This window comes from Ahaetulla prasina, chromosome 1, assembly GCF_028640845.1.
Source record: "Ahaetulla prasina isolate Xishuangbanna chromosome 1, ASM2864084v1, whole genome shotgun sequence".
Lineage (NCBI taxonomy): Eukaryota > Metazoa > Chordata > Lepidosauria > Squamata > Colubridae > Ahaetulla > Ahaetulla prasina.
This window is the reverse complement of record NC_080539.1, coordinates 261,969,775-261,986,491: the sequence shown is the minus strand read 5'-3', so window position 1 is coordinate 261,986,491 and position 16,717 is coordinate 261,969,775. Positions and strand designations below refer to the sequence as shown.

Below are 16,717 nucleotides of genomic sequence, written 5' to 3'. Positions count from 1 at the left end.
TTCTAAGTGACATTTTCCCATCTTTGCTTTGCTAACATTTATCTTCATGAAAACAAGCTTATGAAGGGCCAGAGTCCAGAAGGGCTGAATGTCTGTAGGCAGCTGTTCTTCCTTTCGGTTACAGCCAAGTTATAGACTCTGCTTAGTTTTCAACAAAAAAATCAGCATTAAGACCAAAATATATTTAAGAATATATGGCGTGATTACCAATATATTATAGTTCTTTTCCATTGTCATCCATAGTTTATAAAAAGGCTTTCTTATACACTCCCCAGGCAGCCACATACTTCTTCAGCAATTGCCTTGTTACTTATTTTCAATGTCACATTATTATGTTAAGCCCATGCTATTATGTCAAACTTAACTCTACTCCAGTACATCCCCTTCAGCAATTCAGCCGCATGTATATGATTTATCCACATAGGATACTGCCTGGACAAAGCATCTCTATCTTTTTAACTACAAGAAAGCCCTAGCCGCAAGATGCTACAGAAGTACTGTTTCAATCACAAAATAATCAGCAGTTAAAACTAGGAGGGGACTCTCACACCCACACATTTTTTAACTCCAGAACAGAATGAGAAAGTTCTTGCATCCTATGCAATAGGATGCTTACAACCCCGTGGATTGCATATTGTGTAGCCCTTGGCCACAAAAAAAAGGGAGGGGGCGAACCTACAAAGCTGTAGAGAGCTTTACTCATTTTCCCTGATGGCCAGCTCATCAACTGGCAGGAAAGAAAACATTACCTACTGTTTTTCCCACTGTTAATGTCATCAGAAAAATAATCCATCTTGAGCAGAATCAGTAAAGGGAGGAGTAGGAGGAAGGACAAATGGTTCTACTCAAAGTAGCTGGGAAAGAGAAAGACTAGGTTTCACCCTCCATCCTTCTCTGGGTTTTGTAACCCTACAAGCCCACCATCAGTTAGAACAACCATTATATAAAGCAGGGGTCTCCAACCTTGGTCTCTTTAAGACTTGTGGACTTCAACTCCCAAAGTCCACAAGTCTTAAAGGGACCAAGGTTGGAGACCCCTGGTCTATGTTCTTATGTTCTTATCACCAACTGCAGTCTGTTTTATTAGATATATGAAAAGAGATTCAGCATAAGGTGCTGCCCAGCCCTGCCCTTGCAAAGAAGGATCCTTGTCCTTGGGCCTCTCTCTCGCACTGGTGAGGTGGGCAGTTCTCTGAGGCCCTACTCAGCACATGCTGCCTCATTCTGAGAACAGTCAGTCATTCAGGAGCCACATGCCTCATTCTAAGTCAAGGGTCTCCAATCTTGGTCCCTTTAAGACTTGTGGACTTCAACTCCCAAGAGTTCCTCAGCCAGCTTTGCTGGCTGAGGGACTCTGGGAGTTGAAGTCCACAAGTCTTAAAGGGACCAAGATTGGAGACCCCTGATATAAAGCTCACATGATTCAAGTGGTTTTTAAAAAAAATCTTTAATGTTTTGTAGCAAACTGCCAGGGTAAAAAGTTTACTTATACTTAACTTTTATATTCTCATGCTGGTTTATTATTGGTTTATATTCTCATGCTGGTTTATTATGACTGATACCTGTTTCAGGCAGCTCAGTCATACAGCTGAGGAGAGTTTGTCCATCTCCAACCCCAGCTCTACACAGCAGGGTTCTCCAACCTTGGCAACTTTAAGACTTGTGGACTTCAACTCCCAGAATTCCTCAGCCATTCTTCTTCCTGGCTGAGGAATTCTGGGAATTGAAGTCCACAAGTCTTAAAGTTGCCAAAATTGGAGAACCCTGCTCGAGAGGACCTAACCTACACTTTTAGAATCCTAGCCTTTGGGAAACGGCATACACAAAAAAACATATTTTACTAGCATGGCATACTCAAACATATGCATTTTTACTAATGGTTGCATTTTGTAAACATTAAGATAAGCACATTCTTTTAAAAATGCACAAGTCCAGACAAAATATATACCAGGATGGGTTTAAGTCCAAAACTTGCAGACGAATGGAGAAATAAAGTAATGGAGCTGTATAAAATGAAAGACTGGTTCATCTATCCTTACTGAGGCATGCTGCTTTTCATCCATGGGTAGTTTGCCTTGTATTTTTCTTCCTGATGTTATTCTGACACCTTGCCCCTAGAATTCATTTCATTTTGGAATGACCAGGCTTACAAAATTGTCAAGAAGAAGAATCAATCACCAGAAGATACAAAGAGACAGAAGAACCTCATTGTTTATGCATTCCCACATTATTATTGTAAATGAAAGGGAGCTGCTCCTGGCCAAGTCATCATCCAGCTAACCAAACATTGGCCAGATGTGGAATTTTGGTGGGGGGAAAACTGCTCTATCCTAATGTACAGGTAGTCTTTGACTTACAACCACAATTGAGCTCAACATTTCGATGGTTAAGTGAATTTTGCCCCATTTTATAACTTTTCTTGCCACAGTTGTTAAGTGAGTCACTGCAATTGTAACATAGCTCTTGTTAGTAACACAGTTCCTAAGTGAATCTGGGTTTCTCATTGACTTTGTCATAAGGTTGAAAAAGATGATCACATTATCCTGGGGCACTGCAACCGTCATAAATATGAACTAGTTGTGAAGCATCCAAATTTTGATCATGTAACCATGGGGATGCTGCAACAGACATAAATCATAAATTACCTTTTTCAGTGATGCTGTAACTTCAAACAATCACTAAAGGAACTGTTGTAAGTCAAGAACTACCTGTATTCCTGCATCCAAATTATGTAAAACAGACACTCCTAATTATCTCTTTTGTTTTACCCATCAGTAACTATTTGTCCCTCGATATACAGATATTTATATATTATGTCCCTCGATATACAGATATTTATTACATCCAACAGATCTAAATGAAATAAACAGCTAGGAGACTCATGTTCATTTCGCTGGGTGATACTATTGATGCCATTGTCTTACCCTTTCCTGAGTTTCCTTTACAACCATTGAATGGATTGGGCACTTTGGTTCACATTTTGAATGTGATGCCATTCATCTTTATTGTCCTGTAGTTTACGGTTTTATTGTTGTTTGCCTGAATACCCATTATGTATAATGTAGCTTTAAGACAGACCCAACATTAATTTGTCCTCAAAAGTATTCCTTGTGATATCGTATTAGTTTTATTTCTGCACTGTTTTGGTGCCTCCTGTTTTTGCAATCGCAGTATTCCATTTCTCTCCCCAAACATCTTCATTGCCTGGCATGCCCAGAGAAAGCCACATGGTTTCTCTGTTCAAAGGAAAACTTATGGGTGATTGCATGGTGAGTCCACAGCTTGACTCTTTTGTTTGAAATCCCAAAACTTTGAACTTCCTGTTTCCATTTTTTGGAGTCTTATGGAGCTGAGTCTTATATGAGCTACTACTGTATATTGAAGCAATCTTGCTACAGTGAAGCAGAGAAGGATGCATGAACAGAGGGACAGAATCAAGATCATGTGAAGCGTCAGTACTGCTTTATAATGCCTTGGTAAGACCATGCTGGGAATACTACATCCAGTTTTGGTCGCCACAGTATAAAAAAGATGTATGCACCAAGACAAATTCCTTGTATGTCCAATCACACTTGGCCAATAAAGAATTCTATTCTATTCTATTCTATTCTGACTCTGGAAAGAGTGCAGAGAAGAGCAACAAAGATTATTAGGGGGCTGGATATGAAGAACTGTTGCAGGAATTGGGTATGTCAAGTTTAATGAAAAGAAGCATTAGCGGTGACATGATAGCAGTGTTCCAATAGTTAAGGGGCTGCCATAAAAGAGGGGTCAACCAGTGGTGAAATCCGAACTGGTTTACTACCAGTTTGCTGGCTGCACGTGAGCAGTGCACACCAAAAGGAGGCATGGGGTAAGTAGAACAGCGTGGGGGTTTTGTAGAACTGTGCAATCTATTTTTTTACTTTTAAAAGCATTTTTAACAACCTATTCGGCCGAATACATTGTAAAAATGCTTTTAAAAGTAAAAAAAGGCTCTGACAATCAGGCAGCTCAGCTGGGATCATCAGAGCCTCTTTTTTTACCTTTTAAAAGCATTTTTAAAAAGAAGCGGCAAGCGGGGAAGCGGGCGACCAGGCATTGGGTGGGCATGGGCGGGGGGGGCAGGGAGTTTTGCTACCAGTTCTCTGAACCACCCGCAGCCATTGCTACCGGATCGCCTGATCCGGTCCAAACCAGGAGCATTTCACCCCTGGGGTCAACCTATTTTCCAAAGCACCAGAAGGCAGGACAAAAAGCAATGCATGGAAACTAATCAAGGAGACAAGCAACCTAAACAGTGAAAATAATTAACTAGTGGAACAACATGCCTCCAGAAATGGTGTGTGATCCCTCAATGAAGGTTTTTAAGAAGAGATTGGACAACCATTTGTCCAGAATGGTAGGGTCTCCTGCTTGTACAGGGGGGTTGGACAAGATGACTACCAAAGTCCCTTCCAACTCTGTTATTCTGTTAAATGAGCACAATTCAAGAATATCTTTCAAAGGTTTAGAGCTGAACGCTGTTATCGTTTAGATATATTTTGGTTCAAAATGGTTGCAACTCAAGCTTTTTAAAATAACAGCTAAGTTTCTGTTCAATCTACCTACTACTGTGTACACAGTACTGACAATATGCCAACAAAGTTCTAGATGCGATACAACTCTCCTCTCTAAATCAGGAAAGAACCCATAGCAGAGGAGAGCAAAGAAAGGCTTCTTTGGTGGAGGGTGTCTTTCCGGCCGCCTTGAAAGAGGCGGTGGTGAGGCCCCTCCTCAAGAAGCCTTCCCTGGACCCGGCTGTTTTAGGTAATTATCATCCGGTCTCCAAACTTCGCTTTGCGGCGAAAGTTGTAGAGAGTATGGTGGCATATCAGTTTCCCTTACACCTGGATGAAACTGTCTATCTAGACCCGTTCCAGTCCGGTTTCCGGCCCGGTTACAGCACTGAGACAGCTCTGGTCGCGTTGGTGGATGATCTCTGGAGGGCCAGGGATAGGGGTTGTTCCTCTGCCCTGGTCCTATTAGATCTCTCAGCGGCTTTCGATACCATCGACCATGGTATCCTGCTGCGCCGGTTGGAGGGATTGGGAGTGGGAGGCACCGTTTATCGGTGGTTCTCCTCCTATCTCTCCGATCGGTCGCAGATGGTGTTGACAGGAGGGCAGAGGTCGGCCCCGAGGCGCCTCACTTGTGGGGTGCCGCAGGGGTCGATCCTCTCGCCCCTTCTGTTCAACATCTATATGAAGCCGCTGGGTGAGATCATCAGTGGTTTCGGTGTGAGGTACCAGCTGTACGCGGATGACACCCAGCTGTACTTTTCCACACCGGACCACCCCAACGAAGCTATCGAAGTGCTGTCCCGGTGTCTGGAAGCCGTACGGGTCTGGATGGGGAGAAACAGGCTCAACCGCAACCCTACCAAGACAGAGGGGCGGGGGATGCCGGCATCCCGGTACAGTCAGCTGAGTCCGCGGCTGACTGTCGGTGGCGAGTCATTGGCCCCGATGGAGAGGGTGCGCAACTTAGGCGTCCTCCTGGATGAACGGCTGTCTCTGGAAGATCATTTGACGGCCGTCTCCAGGAGAGCGTTCTACCAGGTTCGCCTGGTGCGCCAGTTGCGCCCCTTTCTAGACCGGGATGCCCTATGCACGGTCACTCACGCCCTCGTGACGTCTCGCCTGGATTACTGCAATGCTCTCTACATGGGGCTCCGGAGGCTGCAGTTAGTCCAGAATGCGGCTGCGCGGGTGATAGAGGGAGCCCCTCGTGGCTCCCGCATGACACCTATCCTGCGCAGACTGCACTGGCTACCTGTGGCCTTCCGGGTGCGCTTCAAGGTTTTGGTAACCACCTTTAAAGCGCTCCATGGCATAGGGCCGGGTTACTTACGGGACCGCCTACTGCTACCGAATACCTCTCACCGACCCGTGCGCTCTCACAGAGAGGGACTCCTCAGGGTGCCGTCAGCGAGGCAATGTCGTCTGGCGACGCCCAGGGGAAGGGCCTTCTCTGTGGGGGCTCCCACCCTCTGGAACGAACTACCCCCAGGACTTCGTCAACTTCCGGACCTCCGGACCTTCCGCCGCGAGCTTAAAACACACTTATTTATTTGCGCAGGACTGAATTAGATTTTAAATTTATGGGTTTTAAATGGGTTTTATTTTTATATTGTTTTAAATATTCGGCTTTTAGAATAAGTTTTTTAATTGTTTTTACTCTGTATTTATGTGTTTTTATGTGCCTGTTAACCGCCCTGAGTCCTTCGGGAGATAGGGCGGTATACAAATACGATTAATAAATAAATAAATAAATAAATAAATAAATAAATAAATAAATAAATAAGAAGGAGGGACTGCCAGTCAAACGATAAAGAAGCTGAGCATTCCCAACACAGCAAAAAAACTCTCTGAATTTAGGACTAGGAGGCAAAATAAAATAGAATCAGTGAAACCATTTTGGTCTAGTGGTTTAAGGCACCTAGCTAGAATGTGGGAGACTGAGAGTTCTAGTCCCAGTTTAGTCATAAAGTTGGCTGGGTGACTTTGGACAGCCACTCTCTCTCAGCCCAACTCACCTCACAGGGTTGTTGTTGTGAGGACACTAGAAAGAGGAAGGTGCGCTGGATACACTTGCTGTCTTATTTATAAAAAATAATAATAAAGGCAGGAAATAAATAAAGTGCTAATTAAAGCTGTCTCATGGATTGGCGGTTGCAATTTGCTTTTTTAAAAAAAATAGTGATCAGGGGGAAACTGTCATTGTGGCAAGCGCTGCTTCAATCAACTTATTATTGATACTGTCAATAATGTAACCTTCAAGATTTATGAGGCCCTCCAAACTTGGAGTTATGCATGACCTTATCAGAAATATGGACTTTTGTATCTATCTTGTGTGTCTCGCTTCCTTGAACAAGATATGATATAGAGAACCTGCTGCAATTTCTTCTGGGACTTTCATCTGTACACCAATTTTCTTAAGTATGCCTAAGGGGTTTCAAGCTTTATTTCTCTTTTAAACTTGTAACCCTGATTTACAAGCTAGAAGGATCCTTTGCATATCTACTTTTTACCTATCTGTGATCAGTTCAGAAGTACATTCTTTTGTGTTCCCCTTATTTTAGAATAAATAGTAACTTATACTCTATTCTCCATTTCTTTTCTTAGTCTCTGATGTATTCTCCAGCTCATCTTTATCAATAACCAAAGGTATTTGTTGGTATATATAGTCTTTTTATTACCTCTATTTCTTATTTAATAAATGCTAATTTTTCTGAAGTTTCATCACTGTAAAAACCATTACTGTTCCACTCAATAGAAATTGATTGTTTCAACCCATCATTTTCTTTATAAAAATAAACCCTCTAACTCTCTCTAACTTCAGATTTGGCTAATCATTACTCATACCAGGAAGAATTACATTAAGGCACAGTGCAAAAATCCATTGGATGTACTGCACTCTGGAAAAAGTCCCTCGGTGTAGTTTTCATCTTGATATCATGTACACGATAATAAGTTTTCATCTGAATATCAACCAAGGGTACAGAACAATATCTTCCATCATGTTATGAAGCTGCTGCCAATGACTATTGGCTGTGCTTTTGTCCTGGGGAAAATAAAGAGTTATAATTCTGGGCTCTCAAGATTTATTAAACCCATTCAGTTGCTCTTTTAACCCAATCTTTCCAGACTGACTAGCAAACAATTATAAGTTGAAATGTCACACCTTAAATGTTGAGTTTGCTCAGAGTTGTGGAGTGCCTTATGCCCATCATTTTTGTGCCTCCAAATATATACCGGTATATAAAGAGTTGTTCCAATTTAAAGAAATTAATTATTGATTTCAGACAGAATAGAATGACAGAGTTGAAGAGACCTAGGAGGTCTTCTAGTCCAACCCCCTACTCTGGCAGGAAACCCTATACCAGTGATGGCGAACATTTTTGCTATTATGTGCCAAAATAGGGGAGCATGGAGCATGCATGCCCACACCCATAATTCAATGCAGGGGCCACGCGCATGTGCATGTGACCCCTCGGTGCTCCCCCAACTTTTGGCATGCAATGGCACGGTGGGCACTGTAGACCCATTTTTTGCCCTCCAGAGCCTTTCTTGGAGCCTGGGGAGGGCGAAAACAGCCTTTCCCACCCCCCTCTGGAGGCTGGAAACAGCCCGTTTCCTGGCTTCTGGTTTCTGGCTTCTGGTGGGCCTCCAGAGGGCCTCCGGGGGGGGAGGCCATTTTTGCCCTCCGCAGGCTCCTAGAAAGGCTCTGGAGCCTGGGGAGAGCAAAAAACCAGCCTTCTGGTCCACCTTAAGTCGGCAAACAGGCTGTTTCTGGCCTTCGGAGGGACTCGGGGGTGGGAAGGCTGTTTTCACACATGCCATAGGTTTGCCATCACGGCCCTATACCATTTCAGACAAATGGCTGTCCAATCTCTTGTTAAAAACTTCCAGTGTTGGAACACTCACACTTCTGGAGGCAAGTTGTTCCACTGATTTATTGTTCTAACTGTCAGTAAATTTCTCCCTAGTTCTAGGTTGCCTCTCTCCTTGATTATTCTTTTCAACCTTCAACAGGTATTAGGTATTCTTGTAACTGAAACTGTCCTGAACATTGCATCTTACCATCATCTAGCACAGAGGTGAAGAACTATTACCTTTTTATGACTTGTGGACTTCAACTCCCAGAATCCTTGAGCCAGCCATACTGGTTCAGGAATTCTGGGACTTAAAGTCCACAAGTCATAAAGGGGCCATGGTTTCCCACCTCTGATAAAAGTAGAGTCAGAAATGTCATTTTTGAAATCCAGCAGGAATTACCACCTTGAAGCATGGGCATAAATCAATATTTATTTTCACTGAACTTTCCAACTACAAATACCCTTCTGTTTTAGCAAGAAGTCATTATACACAGATTTTATTTAATTCATACTAGGATCTTCTCGAGCTCCGACCATTAAAATTGCCTTCTAAAGCAAAGACTGCTCTAGAAATTGAAAATTACTTCAGCTCCAAGTGGCTGTGCTTGATAAGAAGGCATTTATTCAAGGCCTCCATCAAAATCAACATATCACCAGCATATATACTAAATAGCCCCCGAGAAGAACCTTTTCTTTTTCTGCCTGTCATGACAGGCAGCTATACAAATGTTATAATGGTTCCTGCCAGAGGAGATGGTTTTGTCTGAAAAGAAAAGCTGGCACTTATGGATGTCTCAGATATCCAGCTGTCAAAAACCTCCCAGCCTTCTATTCATTCGTAGAGCCTTAGAGTTGGCCATTGCTATCCCTGGCTAGCAGGACTATACACCCACCCGGCCAAGCCCTGGTGAATGATTGAAGGGAAACATGGACACAGAATAGCTTAGTCACACTTTTAAATCACTTTTGTGCACGTGAAGTTCCCAAAGCCATGTGGCTTTTTCCCATTTTAAGTTAACACAATATGTCATTATACAGCAGGAAATTCAATAAGCAACCACTCTACATTTTTGAATACATAATGGCAAATGACTGAAAGCAGTTTTGCTCACCCAAAAGGTTTTTTGAAATAAAAGTGACAGTAGCAAGGCATGCTTAAAGATGGCCCTGCCTTTCCACCCCTGAAATAAAAAAGCTGGTTGTCATTTTTTTTATGCATTTCTAAATTCTAATTATCAACTGTTAGGCAGCATTTAACAATAAGCTATGGCTTGTTAAACCATGGTTTGTTCCATGACTTGTGTCATGCCTCCTCAGCAATCAGAACAAAGTGTTGTCCCCACTCGTAAATTATTTCTTCATTCCATGTCTTCTGCCTCCCTTTATAGTAGAGCAATGCTTCATTACTGTTTGCGTACTATTAAGTTTCTTGCAGAAACCAGACATTTCTATTCTCCCCTCAGTAAGACACCACTAGGGCTCCTGAATCAGTGGTGGTTTTCAAACAATTTTACTACCAGTTCTGTGGGTGTGGCTTGGTGGGCGTGGCATGGGAAGGATACTGCAAAATCCCCATTTCCTCCTGATCAGCTGGGACTTGGGAGGCAGAGAATAGTGGGGTGGGGCCAGTCAGAATTTTTACACCGATTCTTTGAACTACTCAAAATTTTGACTACCACTTCTCCAGAACTGGTCAGAATGTCATCATGTGACGTATCATGACATTTTTCCCTTTGAGAAGCTGGGGTGGGTGTGGCCTGTGCATGACACATCCGGCCCACGGGTCACCACCCCTTCTACACAGTCCTCTCCTTCTGAACTAGAGATTATGCTATGAAGGCCATCCAATGCCTTCATATCATTAACTCATGCTCTGAATCACTGACACCCAGCTCCTCCCTTCATTCTCCATCTGATTTCTGAGTCTGGGCTCCCTCTGCCTTCAGAAGAGGGATTGGAAAAACACGGCATGTGTCATCTCTTCAACTCTTTGTAAAACCACCACCCGTCAGCTTTTGAAGTAAACAATGCAACTTACAGTTTTAACCAAAACTGTTGCTGAGCCTCCAGATTAGGGGTGTCAAACTCAAGGCCCAGGTGCCGGATTTGGCCCAAGTGGTACTTAGATCTGGGCTGCGGGGCCACCTTGGAAACAGCAGAGGATCGGCCCGTGGTGCCTCTGCCAATGAAAACGGAGCTTGGGAAGGACATGAGCAGCCCTCACGAATTCCGTTTTCGTTGGCAGAGCATTGCAGGAGGCCATTACAGCTGAAAACAGAGCTTGGGAGCCAATTTTTGCTGGCAGAGCACTTGAGCCGCCACAGACACCCCCAACATGAGTGATGTCAAGCTGGCCATGTTGCCCCAGCCCCCCGAGATCAAACACAACCCTCAATGAAATCGAGCCTGACACCCCTGCTCCTGATATATAGATCACAATGTTCTTGTCAGTTCAATGTTTGTACAGTTTGTCTGGGATCCCAAAACTTTGATTTTCTCAAGAGCAAACCACTATGAAGCAGAAGTAAGGGATTCCTATGAGTTTATTTGGGAGTCAGTAAGACTTTCAGAGGCACTGCTCCACAAGCTGTGGACGGGAGACTCTGTTCCTTAAGCTGGGCTCGAAGAATCAGTTGGGACTACTGCTATTGTACCAGCCTCCCTGCTGCATAGCAACCTTCCCACCTGAGCTTTACAACTCTGTTGACAGTGGAGTTCCCAGGCTTATGGTCTTGGAGGACTTCAATCTGCCTTCCTAGGAGTGGGTCTGAAATGACTCAATAGTTCATGGTCACCACGACACCTATCACCCAGGGCCCAACAGGACAGTGGTCAAAATCTTGATGTGGTTTTCTTGTTAGAGCAGAAGCAGTGTGATCTAGATGTCAGGGTTCCACTCTTAATTAAATCATGAGCCTCCAGCCAAGCTTCAAAAGAAATCCAGTTATTTATTAGGGGCTTCATGTCAGCATGTTCCAAGTGAAGCCAACTCTGACCTCACTTAATTCATGCTCCAGCTCTACCCTGTTTCCCCCTCCCCCCACCCCCCATAGTATGTCATCAGTCACATTCCCTAACGAAGCAATTTCGTGGGTTGTAGAGTCCCTCCCTCTGGCCATTGTGGGTATCTGTGGAAATGGCCTTGACAGAGAGATGGCTGGAATGTGCTTTTGTTTTGACTGAAGTGTGATTCCCTCGCTGCAGCTGTGAGGCTCGGTTCCCCATCCCCCTGCCTATGGCAACTCAGGTCAGGAATGTTTCGCAAGTTGACACTGGATTTGGGGAAATTCTCTGTGGTTTCCCTGTCATAGTCAGTTCTTGCCCTGATAACCATGAGATTTTTTGGTACTGCCCTTTGCCACAGGGAGATGGGATCTATTAGATCAATCCACCCCCAGCAACTGAGGGACCAAAGATGGGTTCTAGAGGGAGCTGAGGGTTGGTCCTGATGATCTGTTGCGGAGTCTGACTGAAATCCTGCGTGACACTTGGAGTGAGTTGGCGACTGAGGCAGACTTCACTCATATGACCTCTAGAAAGACCTCTGCTTCTGGGTCCAACTCAAAATTAACTTTGACCTTTAAAGCCCTGCATGGTAGGAGATCAGATTATCTTCCAGATTGTATCTGCCTGTCCCAGCAGGTCCAGCAGAAAGCATATGCTGTGGGGCCTATTTGCTAAAAAAAATCCATCCGGCAGGACCCAAAATATGTGCCTTTTCTGCTGTGATTCCTACCCTCTAGAACATCATTCCCCACAAAGTGAAGTTGGCCCCATTGATGTTAGCTTTCCCAAAAGCCTTTTCAACATAGTTTTTTTCCAGCAACCATGGGGAACTTGCAAGATGATTGTACGATATTAGGTGATTATTATTATTCTCCCATAATCTTGGCTCTTATTTTGATTTAATGCTCAGTATTTTAAGAGTTATGTTGTTTTAATTGTTGCTATGTATGTATGCCACCCAGAGTCATGTTATATGAGATGGACAGCCATATAAATTTGCTAAATAAATAAATATTTAAGAGGTGATCTCCTCTTAGTCCCTTTATCAGATATGGCCATTATAAGGAAAGAAACTTGAAATCAGTTGGGGAAAAACCTCAGTTTGCATTGAACAGCATCTTCTACCAATGAAATGATTTTTGATAATTCTGTTGTTTTTAGTCCTTTAGTAAGTCATAAAGCTAAATTCACTCTTGAATTGAGTTCAGCTCCTGGCAATACAAGGATATGTACAAATAGCAACAATATGAGATCCTTCTTCCAGGATTTCTTTTTAATTTCCCAATCAAGCCTGGAGATTTTCTCAATGTTATTTGGCTTTCTGAGATAACACTGAAAGTAAAGTTTAATTCAGGACAGGGGAGAAGCGTGACATGTTCAGAGTGCATCTGATGTTATGAGAGTGCTTATGATTAGTACTTTGCAGGCGTTTGTTGTGAGCTTTATCTTATTGAACATGTATTTGAGAAGACTTATGCAAACAATATGGACAGATATGCAATTCATGCTGATTTCAGGGTTTTTATCAAGGAGACAATCGTTTAATTATCTTCAAGCCAAGATTAGCAACTTTGTAGGAAACGCCTTTAAAAAATCTTTCCAGAAAGAAAGTAATACGACTCAAATGTCTGCTCACTCTTGAAAGCAAGAAGAAATAGGTGGGTGCTCTGAGTGCCTCTTTTTGACAGGTGGAAAACTATCACAGAGAAAAATCTCTATCAAGAGCCTGGAATAGTATTCTTTTCAGATTTGGCACCTTTAAGATGTGTGGACTTCAACTCCCACAATTCCCCAGCTGAATCTAGAGCCAAGCCTTATGAGTGGTTCATGTCTCTCACCCGATTCCAAATGACTGGCATCAACTGTGCATGGAAAATAATCAGGAACAATCTATGGGGCTTTATTATCTTGATGTAACAGCAGGTTAGGAACAGGACATTAACAAACTATGGTTTCAGATGGCGGTTTCTTAAATATGGTTAGGGTTAGGATTAGACCACGCACAACATAGTTTTAGGTTATACAGGTAGACCTCAACTATAATAGGGTCTGCCTATCATCATCATAAGTCATGAAGATCATAGAATGGATTGGTCACATGACCAATCTTACAATGTTTTTTACAGCAATCATAAAGTGGCCACCATGGTCATTAAATGAACACCACAGTTGTTAACTAAACCAATGGTTTGCTCTGGGCATGGTTTTGCTGGAAACCAGAAATAAATATTGGTTTTCAGCAAAACCAACATAGAATATTGGTCACATGATCGTGGGACACAGCAAATGGCTGTAAATGCTTCACAACTGCCAAGTACCCACTGTTTGGGCGTGACCACAAGGGGGGGACATCCATAAGTGTCAGAACTTTGAATCTGCATTGTAAATATCCTCCAGGTAAGTCCATTGTAACTTTGAACTGTAGCTAAGTTATCAGTCGTAACTCGAGGACTACCTATATCCTAATACACCAACATCCAAAAACAGAGTTAACAATCATCATATAACCTTGCAAACACCAGCAAATGTACCAAATATTTTAATTCCATTATCTCAATTATCTGACGTACAGTATAAGGTACTAACAGCACTACTTAAAACATTAAATTTCAAACATTTAATATACTGTATATAAAATACACTGTTTAAACATAATACCTAGGGAAAAATCACGATATCATAGCATATAATATTCATTATATTGTTTGTATAGAGAAAAATAAAATGGTTTTATAGAACTCATAAGAGCAGGATAGCTAATGTCATGGAAAAAGTAAAGCAAAGCGGCAACTTAAGGGAAGCAATTTCATCATTTAATTTAACAGGCACTAATGTATGCATTTCTCTCTCTCTCTCTCTCTCTCTCTCTCTCTCTCTCTCTTTTTCCATCTGCATTTCCATTTCCAAGGCCTGCTTTATATACCTTGTCCTAGTCAAATAGCTAAGTTGCCAAAAGGAAAAGAAGAAAATATCTACAACTATCAGAAGGAAAAAGCTTTGATTCTTGAGTGTCCCCTAGAGCAGGCGTCTCCAAACATGGCAACTTTAAGACTTGTGGACTTGCTGAGCCACTTCACCATGCTGGCTGGGGAATTCTGAGGGTTGAAGTTTACAAGTCTTAAAGTTGCCAAATCTGGAGACCCCTGTTTTAAGCCATGCAGAGGTGTGCATTTAAAATTCTCCCTGGTGGGATAATTGATCTAATATTTGGGGTTGGGGAGAACTGATGGTATAATGGGTGATTTAAAACTCTCTGTCCAAACACTCAAAAACTGGGCCAGAAATAGCGAATATGGAGTGTTCCACCTCAAATCATACATTCACACTTCCTCGTGTCTATTTCAAGGTGTGATAGCAATAGTGATAGCACTTAGACTTATACACTGCTTCATAGTGCTTTACAGCCCTCTCTAAGCAGTTTACAGAGTCAGCATATTGCCCCCAACACTCTGAGTCCTCATTTTACCCACCTCAGAAGGATGGAAGGCTGAGTCAGCCATTCAGGATCGAACTCCTGGAGTAAGCAGTGATTTAGTCTGCAGTACTGCATTCTAACCACTGTGCCACCACGGTATATAATTCTGTCTAGCCTAATATGTATCTGGTAATAAAACAACTTTTACTGTTGGCTACACTTATGTTATTTTTAGTACGCTCGGTTTTATTTCTAAAATATAAACTTGAACTTTGAACATTAAATACCTTAAGGTGGTGTTTTTTTATTATCAGTGAGCTGATGTAAAACAAATTATCATATTAAAAGATTAAATGACTAAACACACCATTCCTATGCCGTTTCATGAAACTTTGATACAGGGGTGGGTTCCAATTTTTTTTACTACCAGTTCTGTGGCCATGGCTTATTTGTGGGCATGGCTTGGTGGTCATGTGACTGAGTGGGCATGGCCAACTTGAACTCACTCAGGGCAAGGTGGGGTGGCACCTTGCTGTGAGTGACATCAAGTTGGCCATGCCCACTCAGTCACATGACCAATGCTGCAGAGACAGGGTGATTTCTCCCGGGGGACAGCCAGAGCTTCGCCGCCTCCTCTTTTCCTCAGAGGAGCTGCCTCCAAGTCCTTGCAAAGGGACACACACACCACAACAGACTCACACACAATGTAAAAGCAGCTGTAATTCACCCAAAATGGCCCCTGCAACAAGCAGGAACTTCACACAGCCACAAAAAAGCTCAAAATCCAACTTTCACACTTTACACACACACAACACAACACAACTGACTCATACACACACACAAAATGCCACATACAGCTTTGTGAGATTCTGTGTGCTTCTGCAGTTAGAATGAAACACTACAGAAACACACCAAATCTCAGAAAACTGCACAAATATTTTATTATTTTATTTATATTTTTTAGATCAGGGGTCTCCAACCTGAGTAACTTGTGAACTTGTGGACTTCAACTCCCAGAGTTCCTCAGCCAGCAAAGGCACTGAGGACATGGATTGCAGGCAGGCAGATTCAGTTGCAGCTGATGCAACTGATTGCAGAAGCCAAAGGAAAGCAAGCCCAAAGGAACTTATTTAATTAATGTAAGTGGGGAGTGGGATTGGGTGGGCCAGAGGAAAAAAAGATTTTAAAAGGCTCCTCTGAGGAACCCAGCTGAAGTTGCCTACTGGCAGCCCAGAAGCTCTTAACTCAGCTGGGATCGCCAGAGGAGCCTTTTAAAACCTTTTGTTTTAACAACCTCTTCGGCTGAAGAGGTTGTTAAAAAAAAACTTTTAAAGGGTTCTGATGATCCCTGCTCAGCCACGCAATCATCAGAGGTTTTTTTTTTACTTTTAAAAGCCCTTTTTGGCTGAAGAAAAGATGCTTTTAAAAGTAAAAAAAACCAAACCTCTGATGATCGGGGAACCAGTTCAGGGGCGTGGCCAGCCAGCCATTAGTACTGGTTCTCCGAATGCCAGCAGATTTTTACTACCGGCTCTCCAGAACCGGAGCGAACCGGGAGCAACCCACCACTGCTTTGATATCAGACTGATAGAATTCAAAAGAACATCAGTTTAACTCTGGCGAGGCAGAAATGAGAATGGAAAGATGTGTTAAACTCTACTTTCCTGGCAGGAAATTCTTTTTTTTTTTTTTAATATTCTAATGTAAAGAAGTCAGGCTAGTTTGAATTTCCTCCTGATGGAGAAGGGGACATGATAGAAGGCTCAGAAGTTTTGCATCATTTAGATTCAAATTCTTTCCTAGCTCAGTCACTAGTTCCTTTTCAACTAATTCCTAATTCCATCCAGTTTCCTGCAACATTATCCATTCTCCTCCTTCAGTTATAAATCAGACTGATT

General features: G+C 42.7%; 1 protein-coding gene across 5 annotated transcripts in view; it reads right to left on the bottom strand.

Moving 5' to 3' along the window:
* Positions 1–16,717, bottom strand: part of TSPAN4 (tetraspanin 4) — an 827,759-nt gene that overhangs the window by 652,769 nt on the left and 158,273 nt on the right. The gene's annotated exons all lie outside the window — the stretch shown is intronic.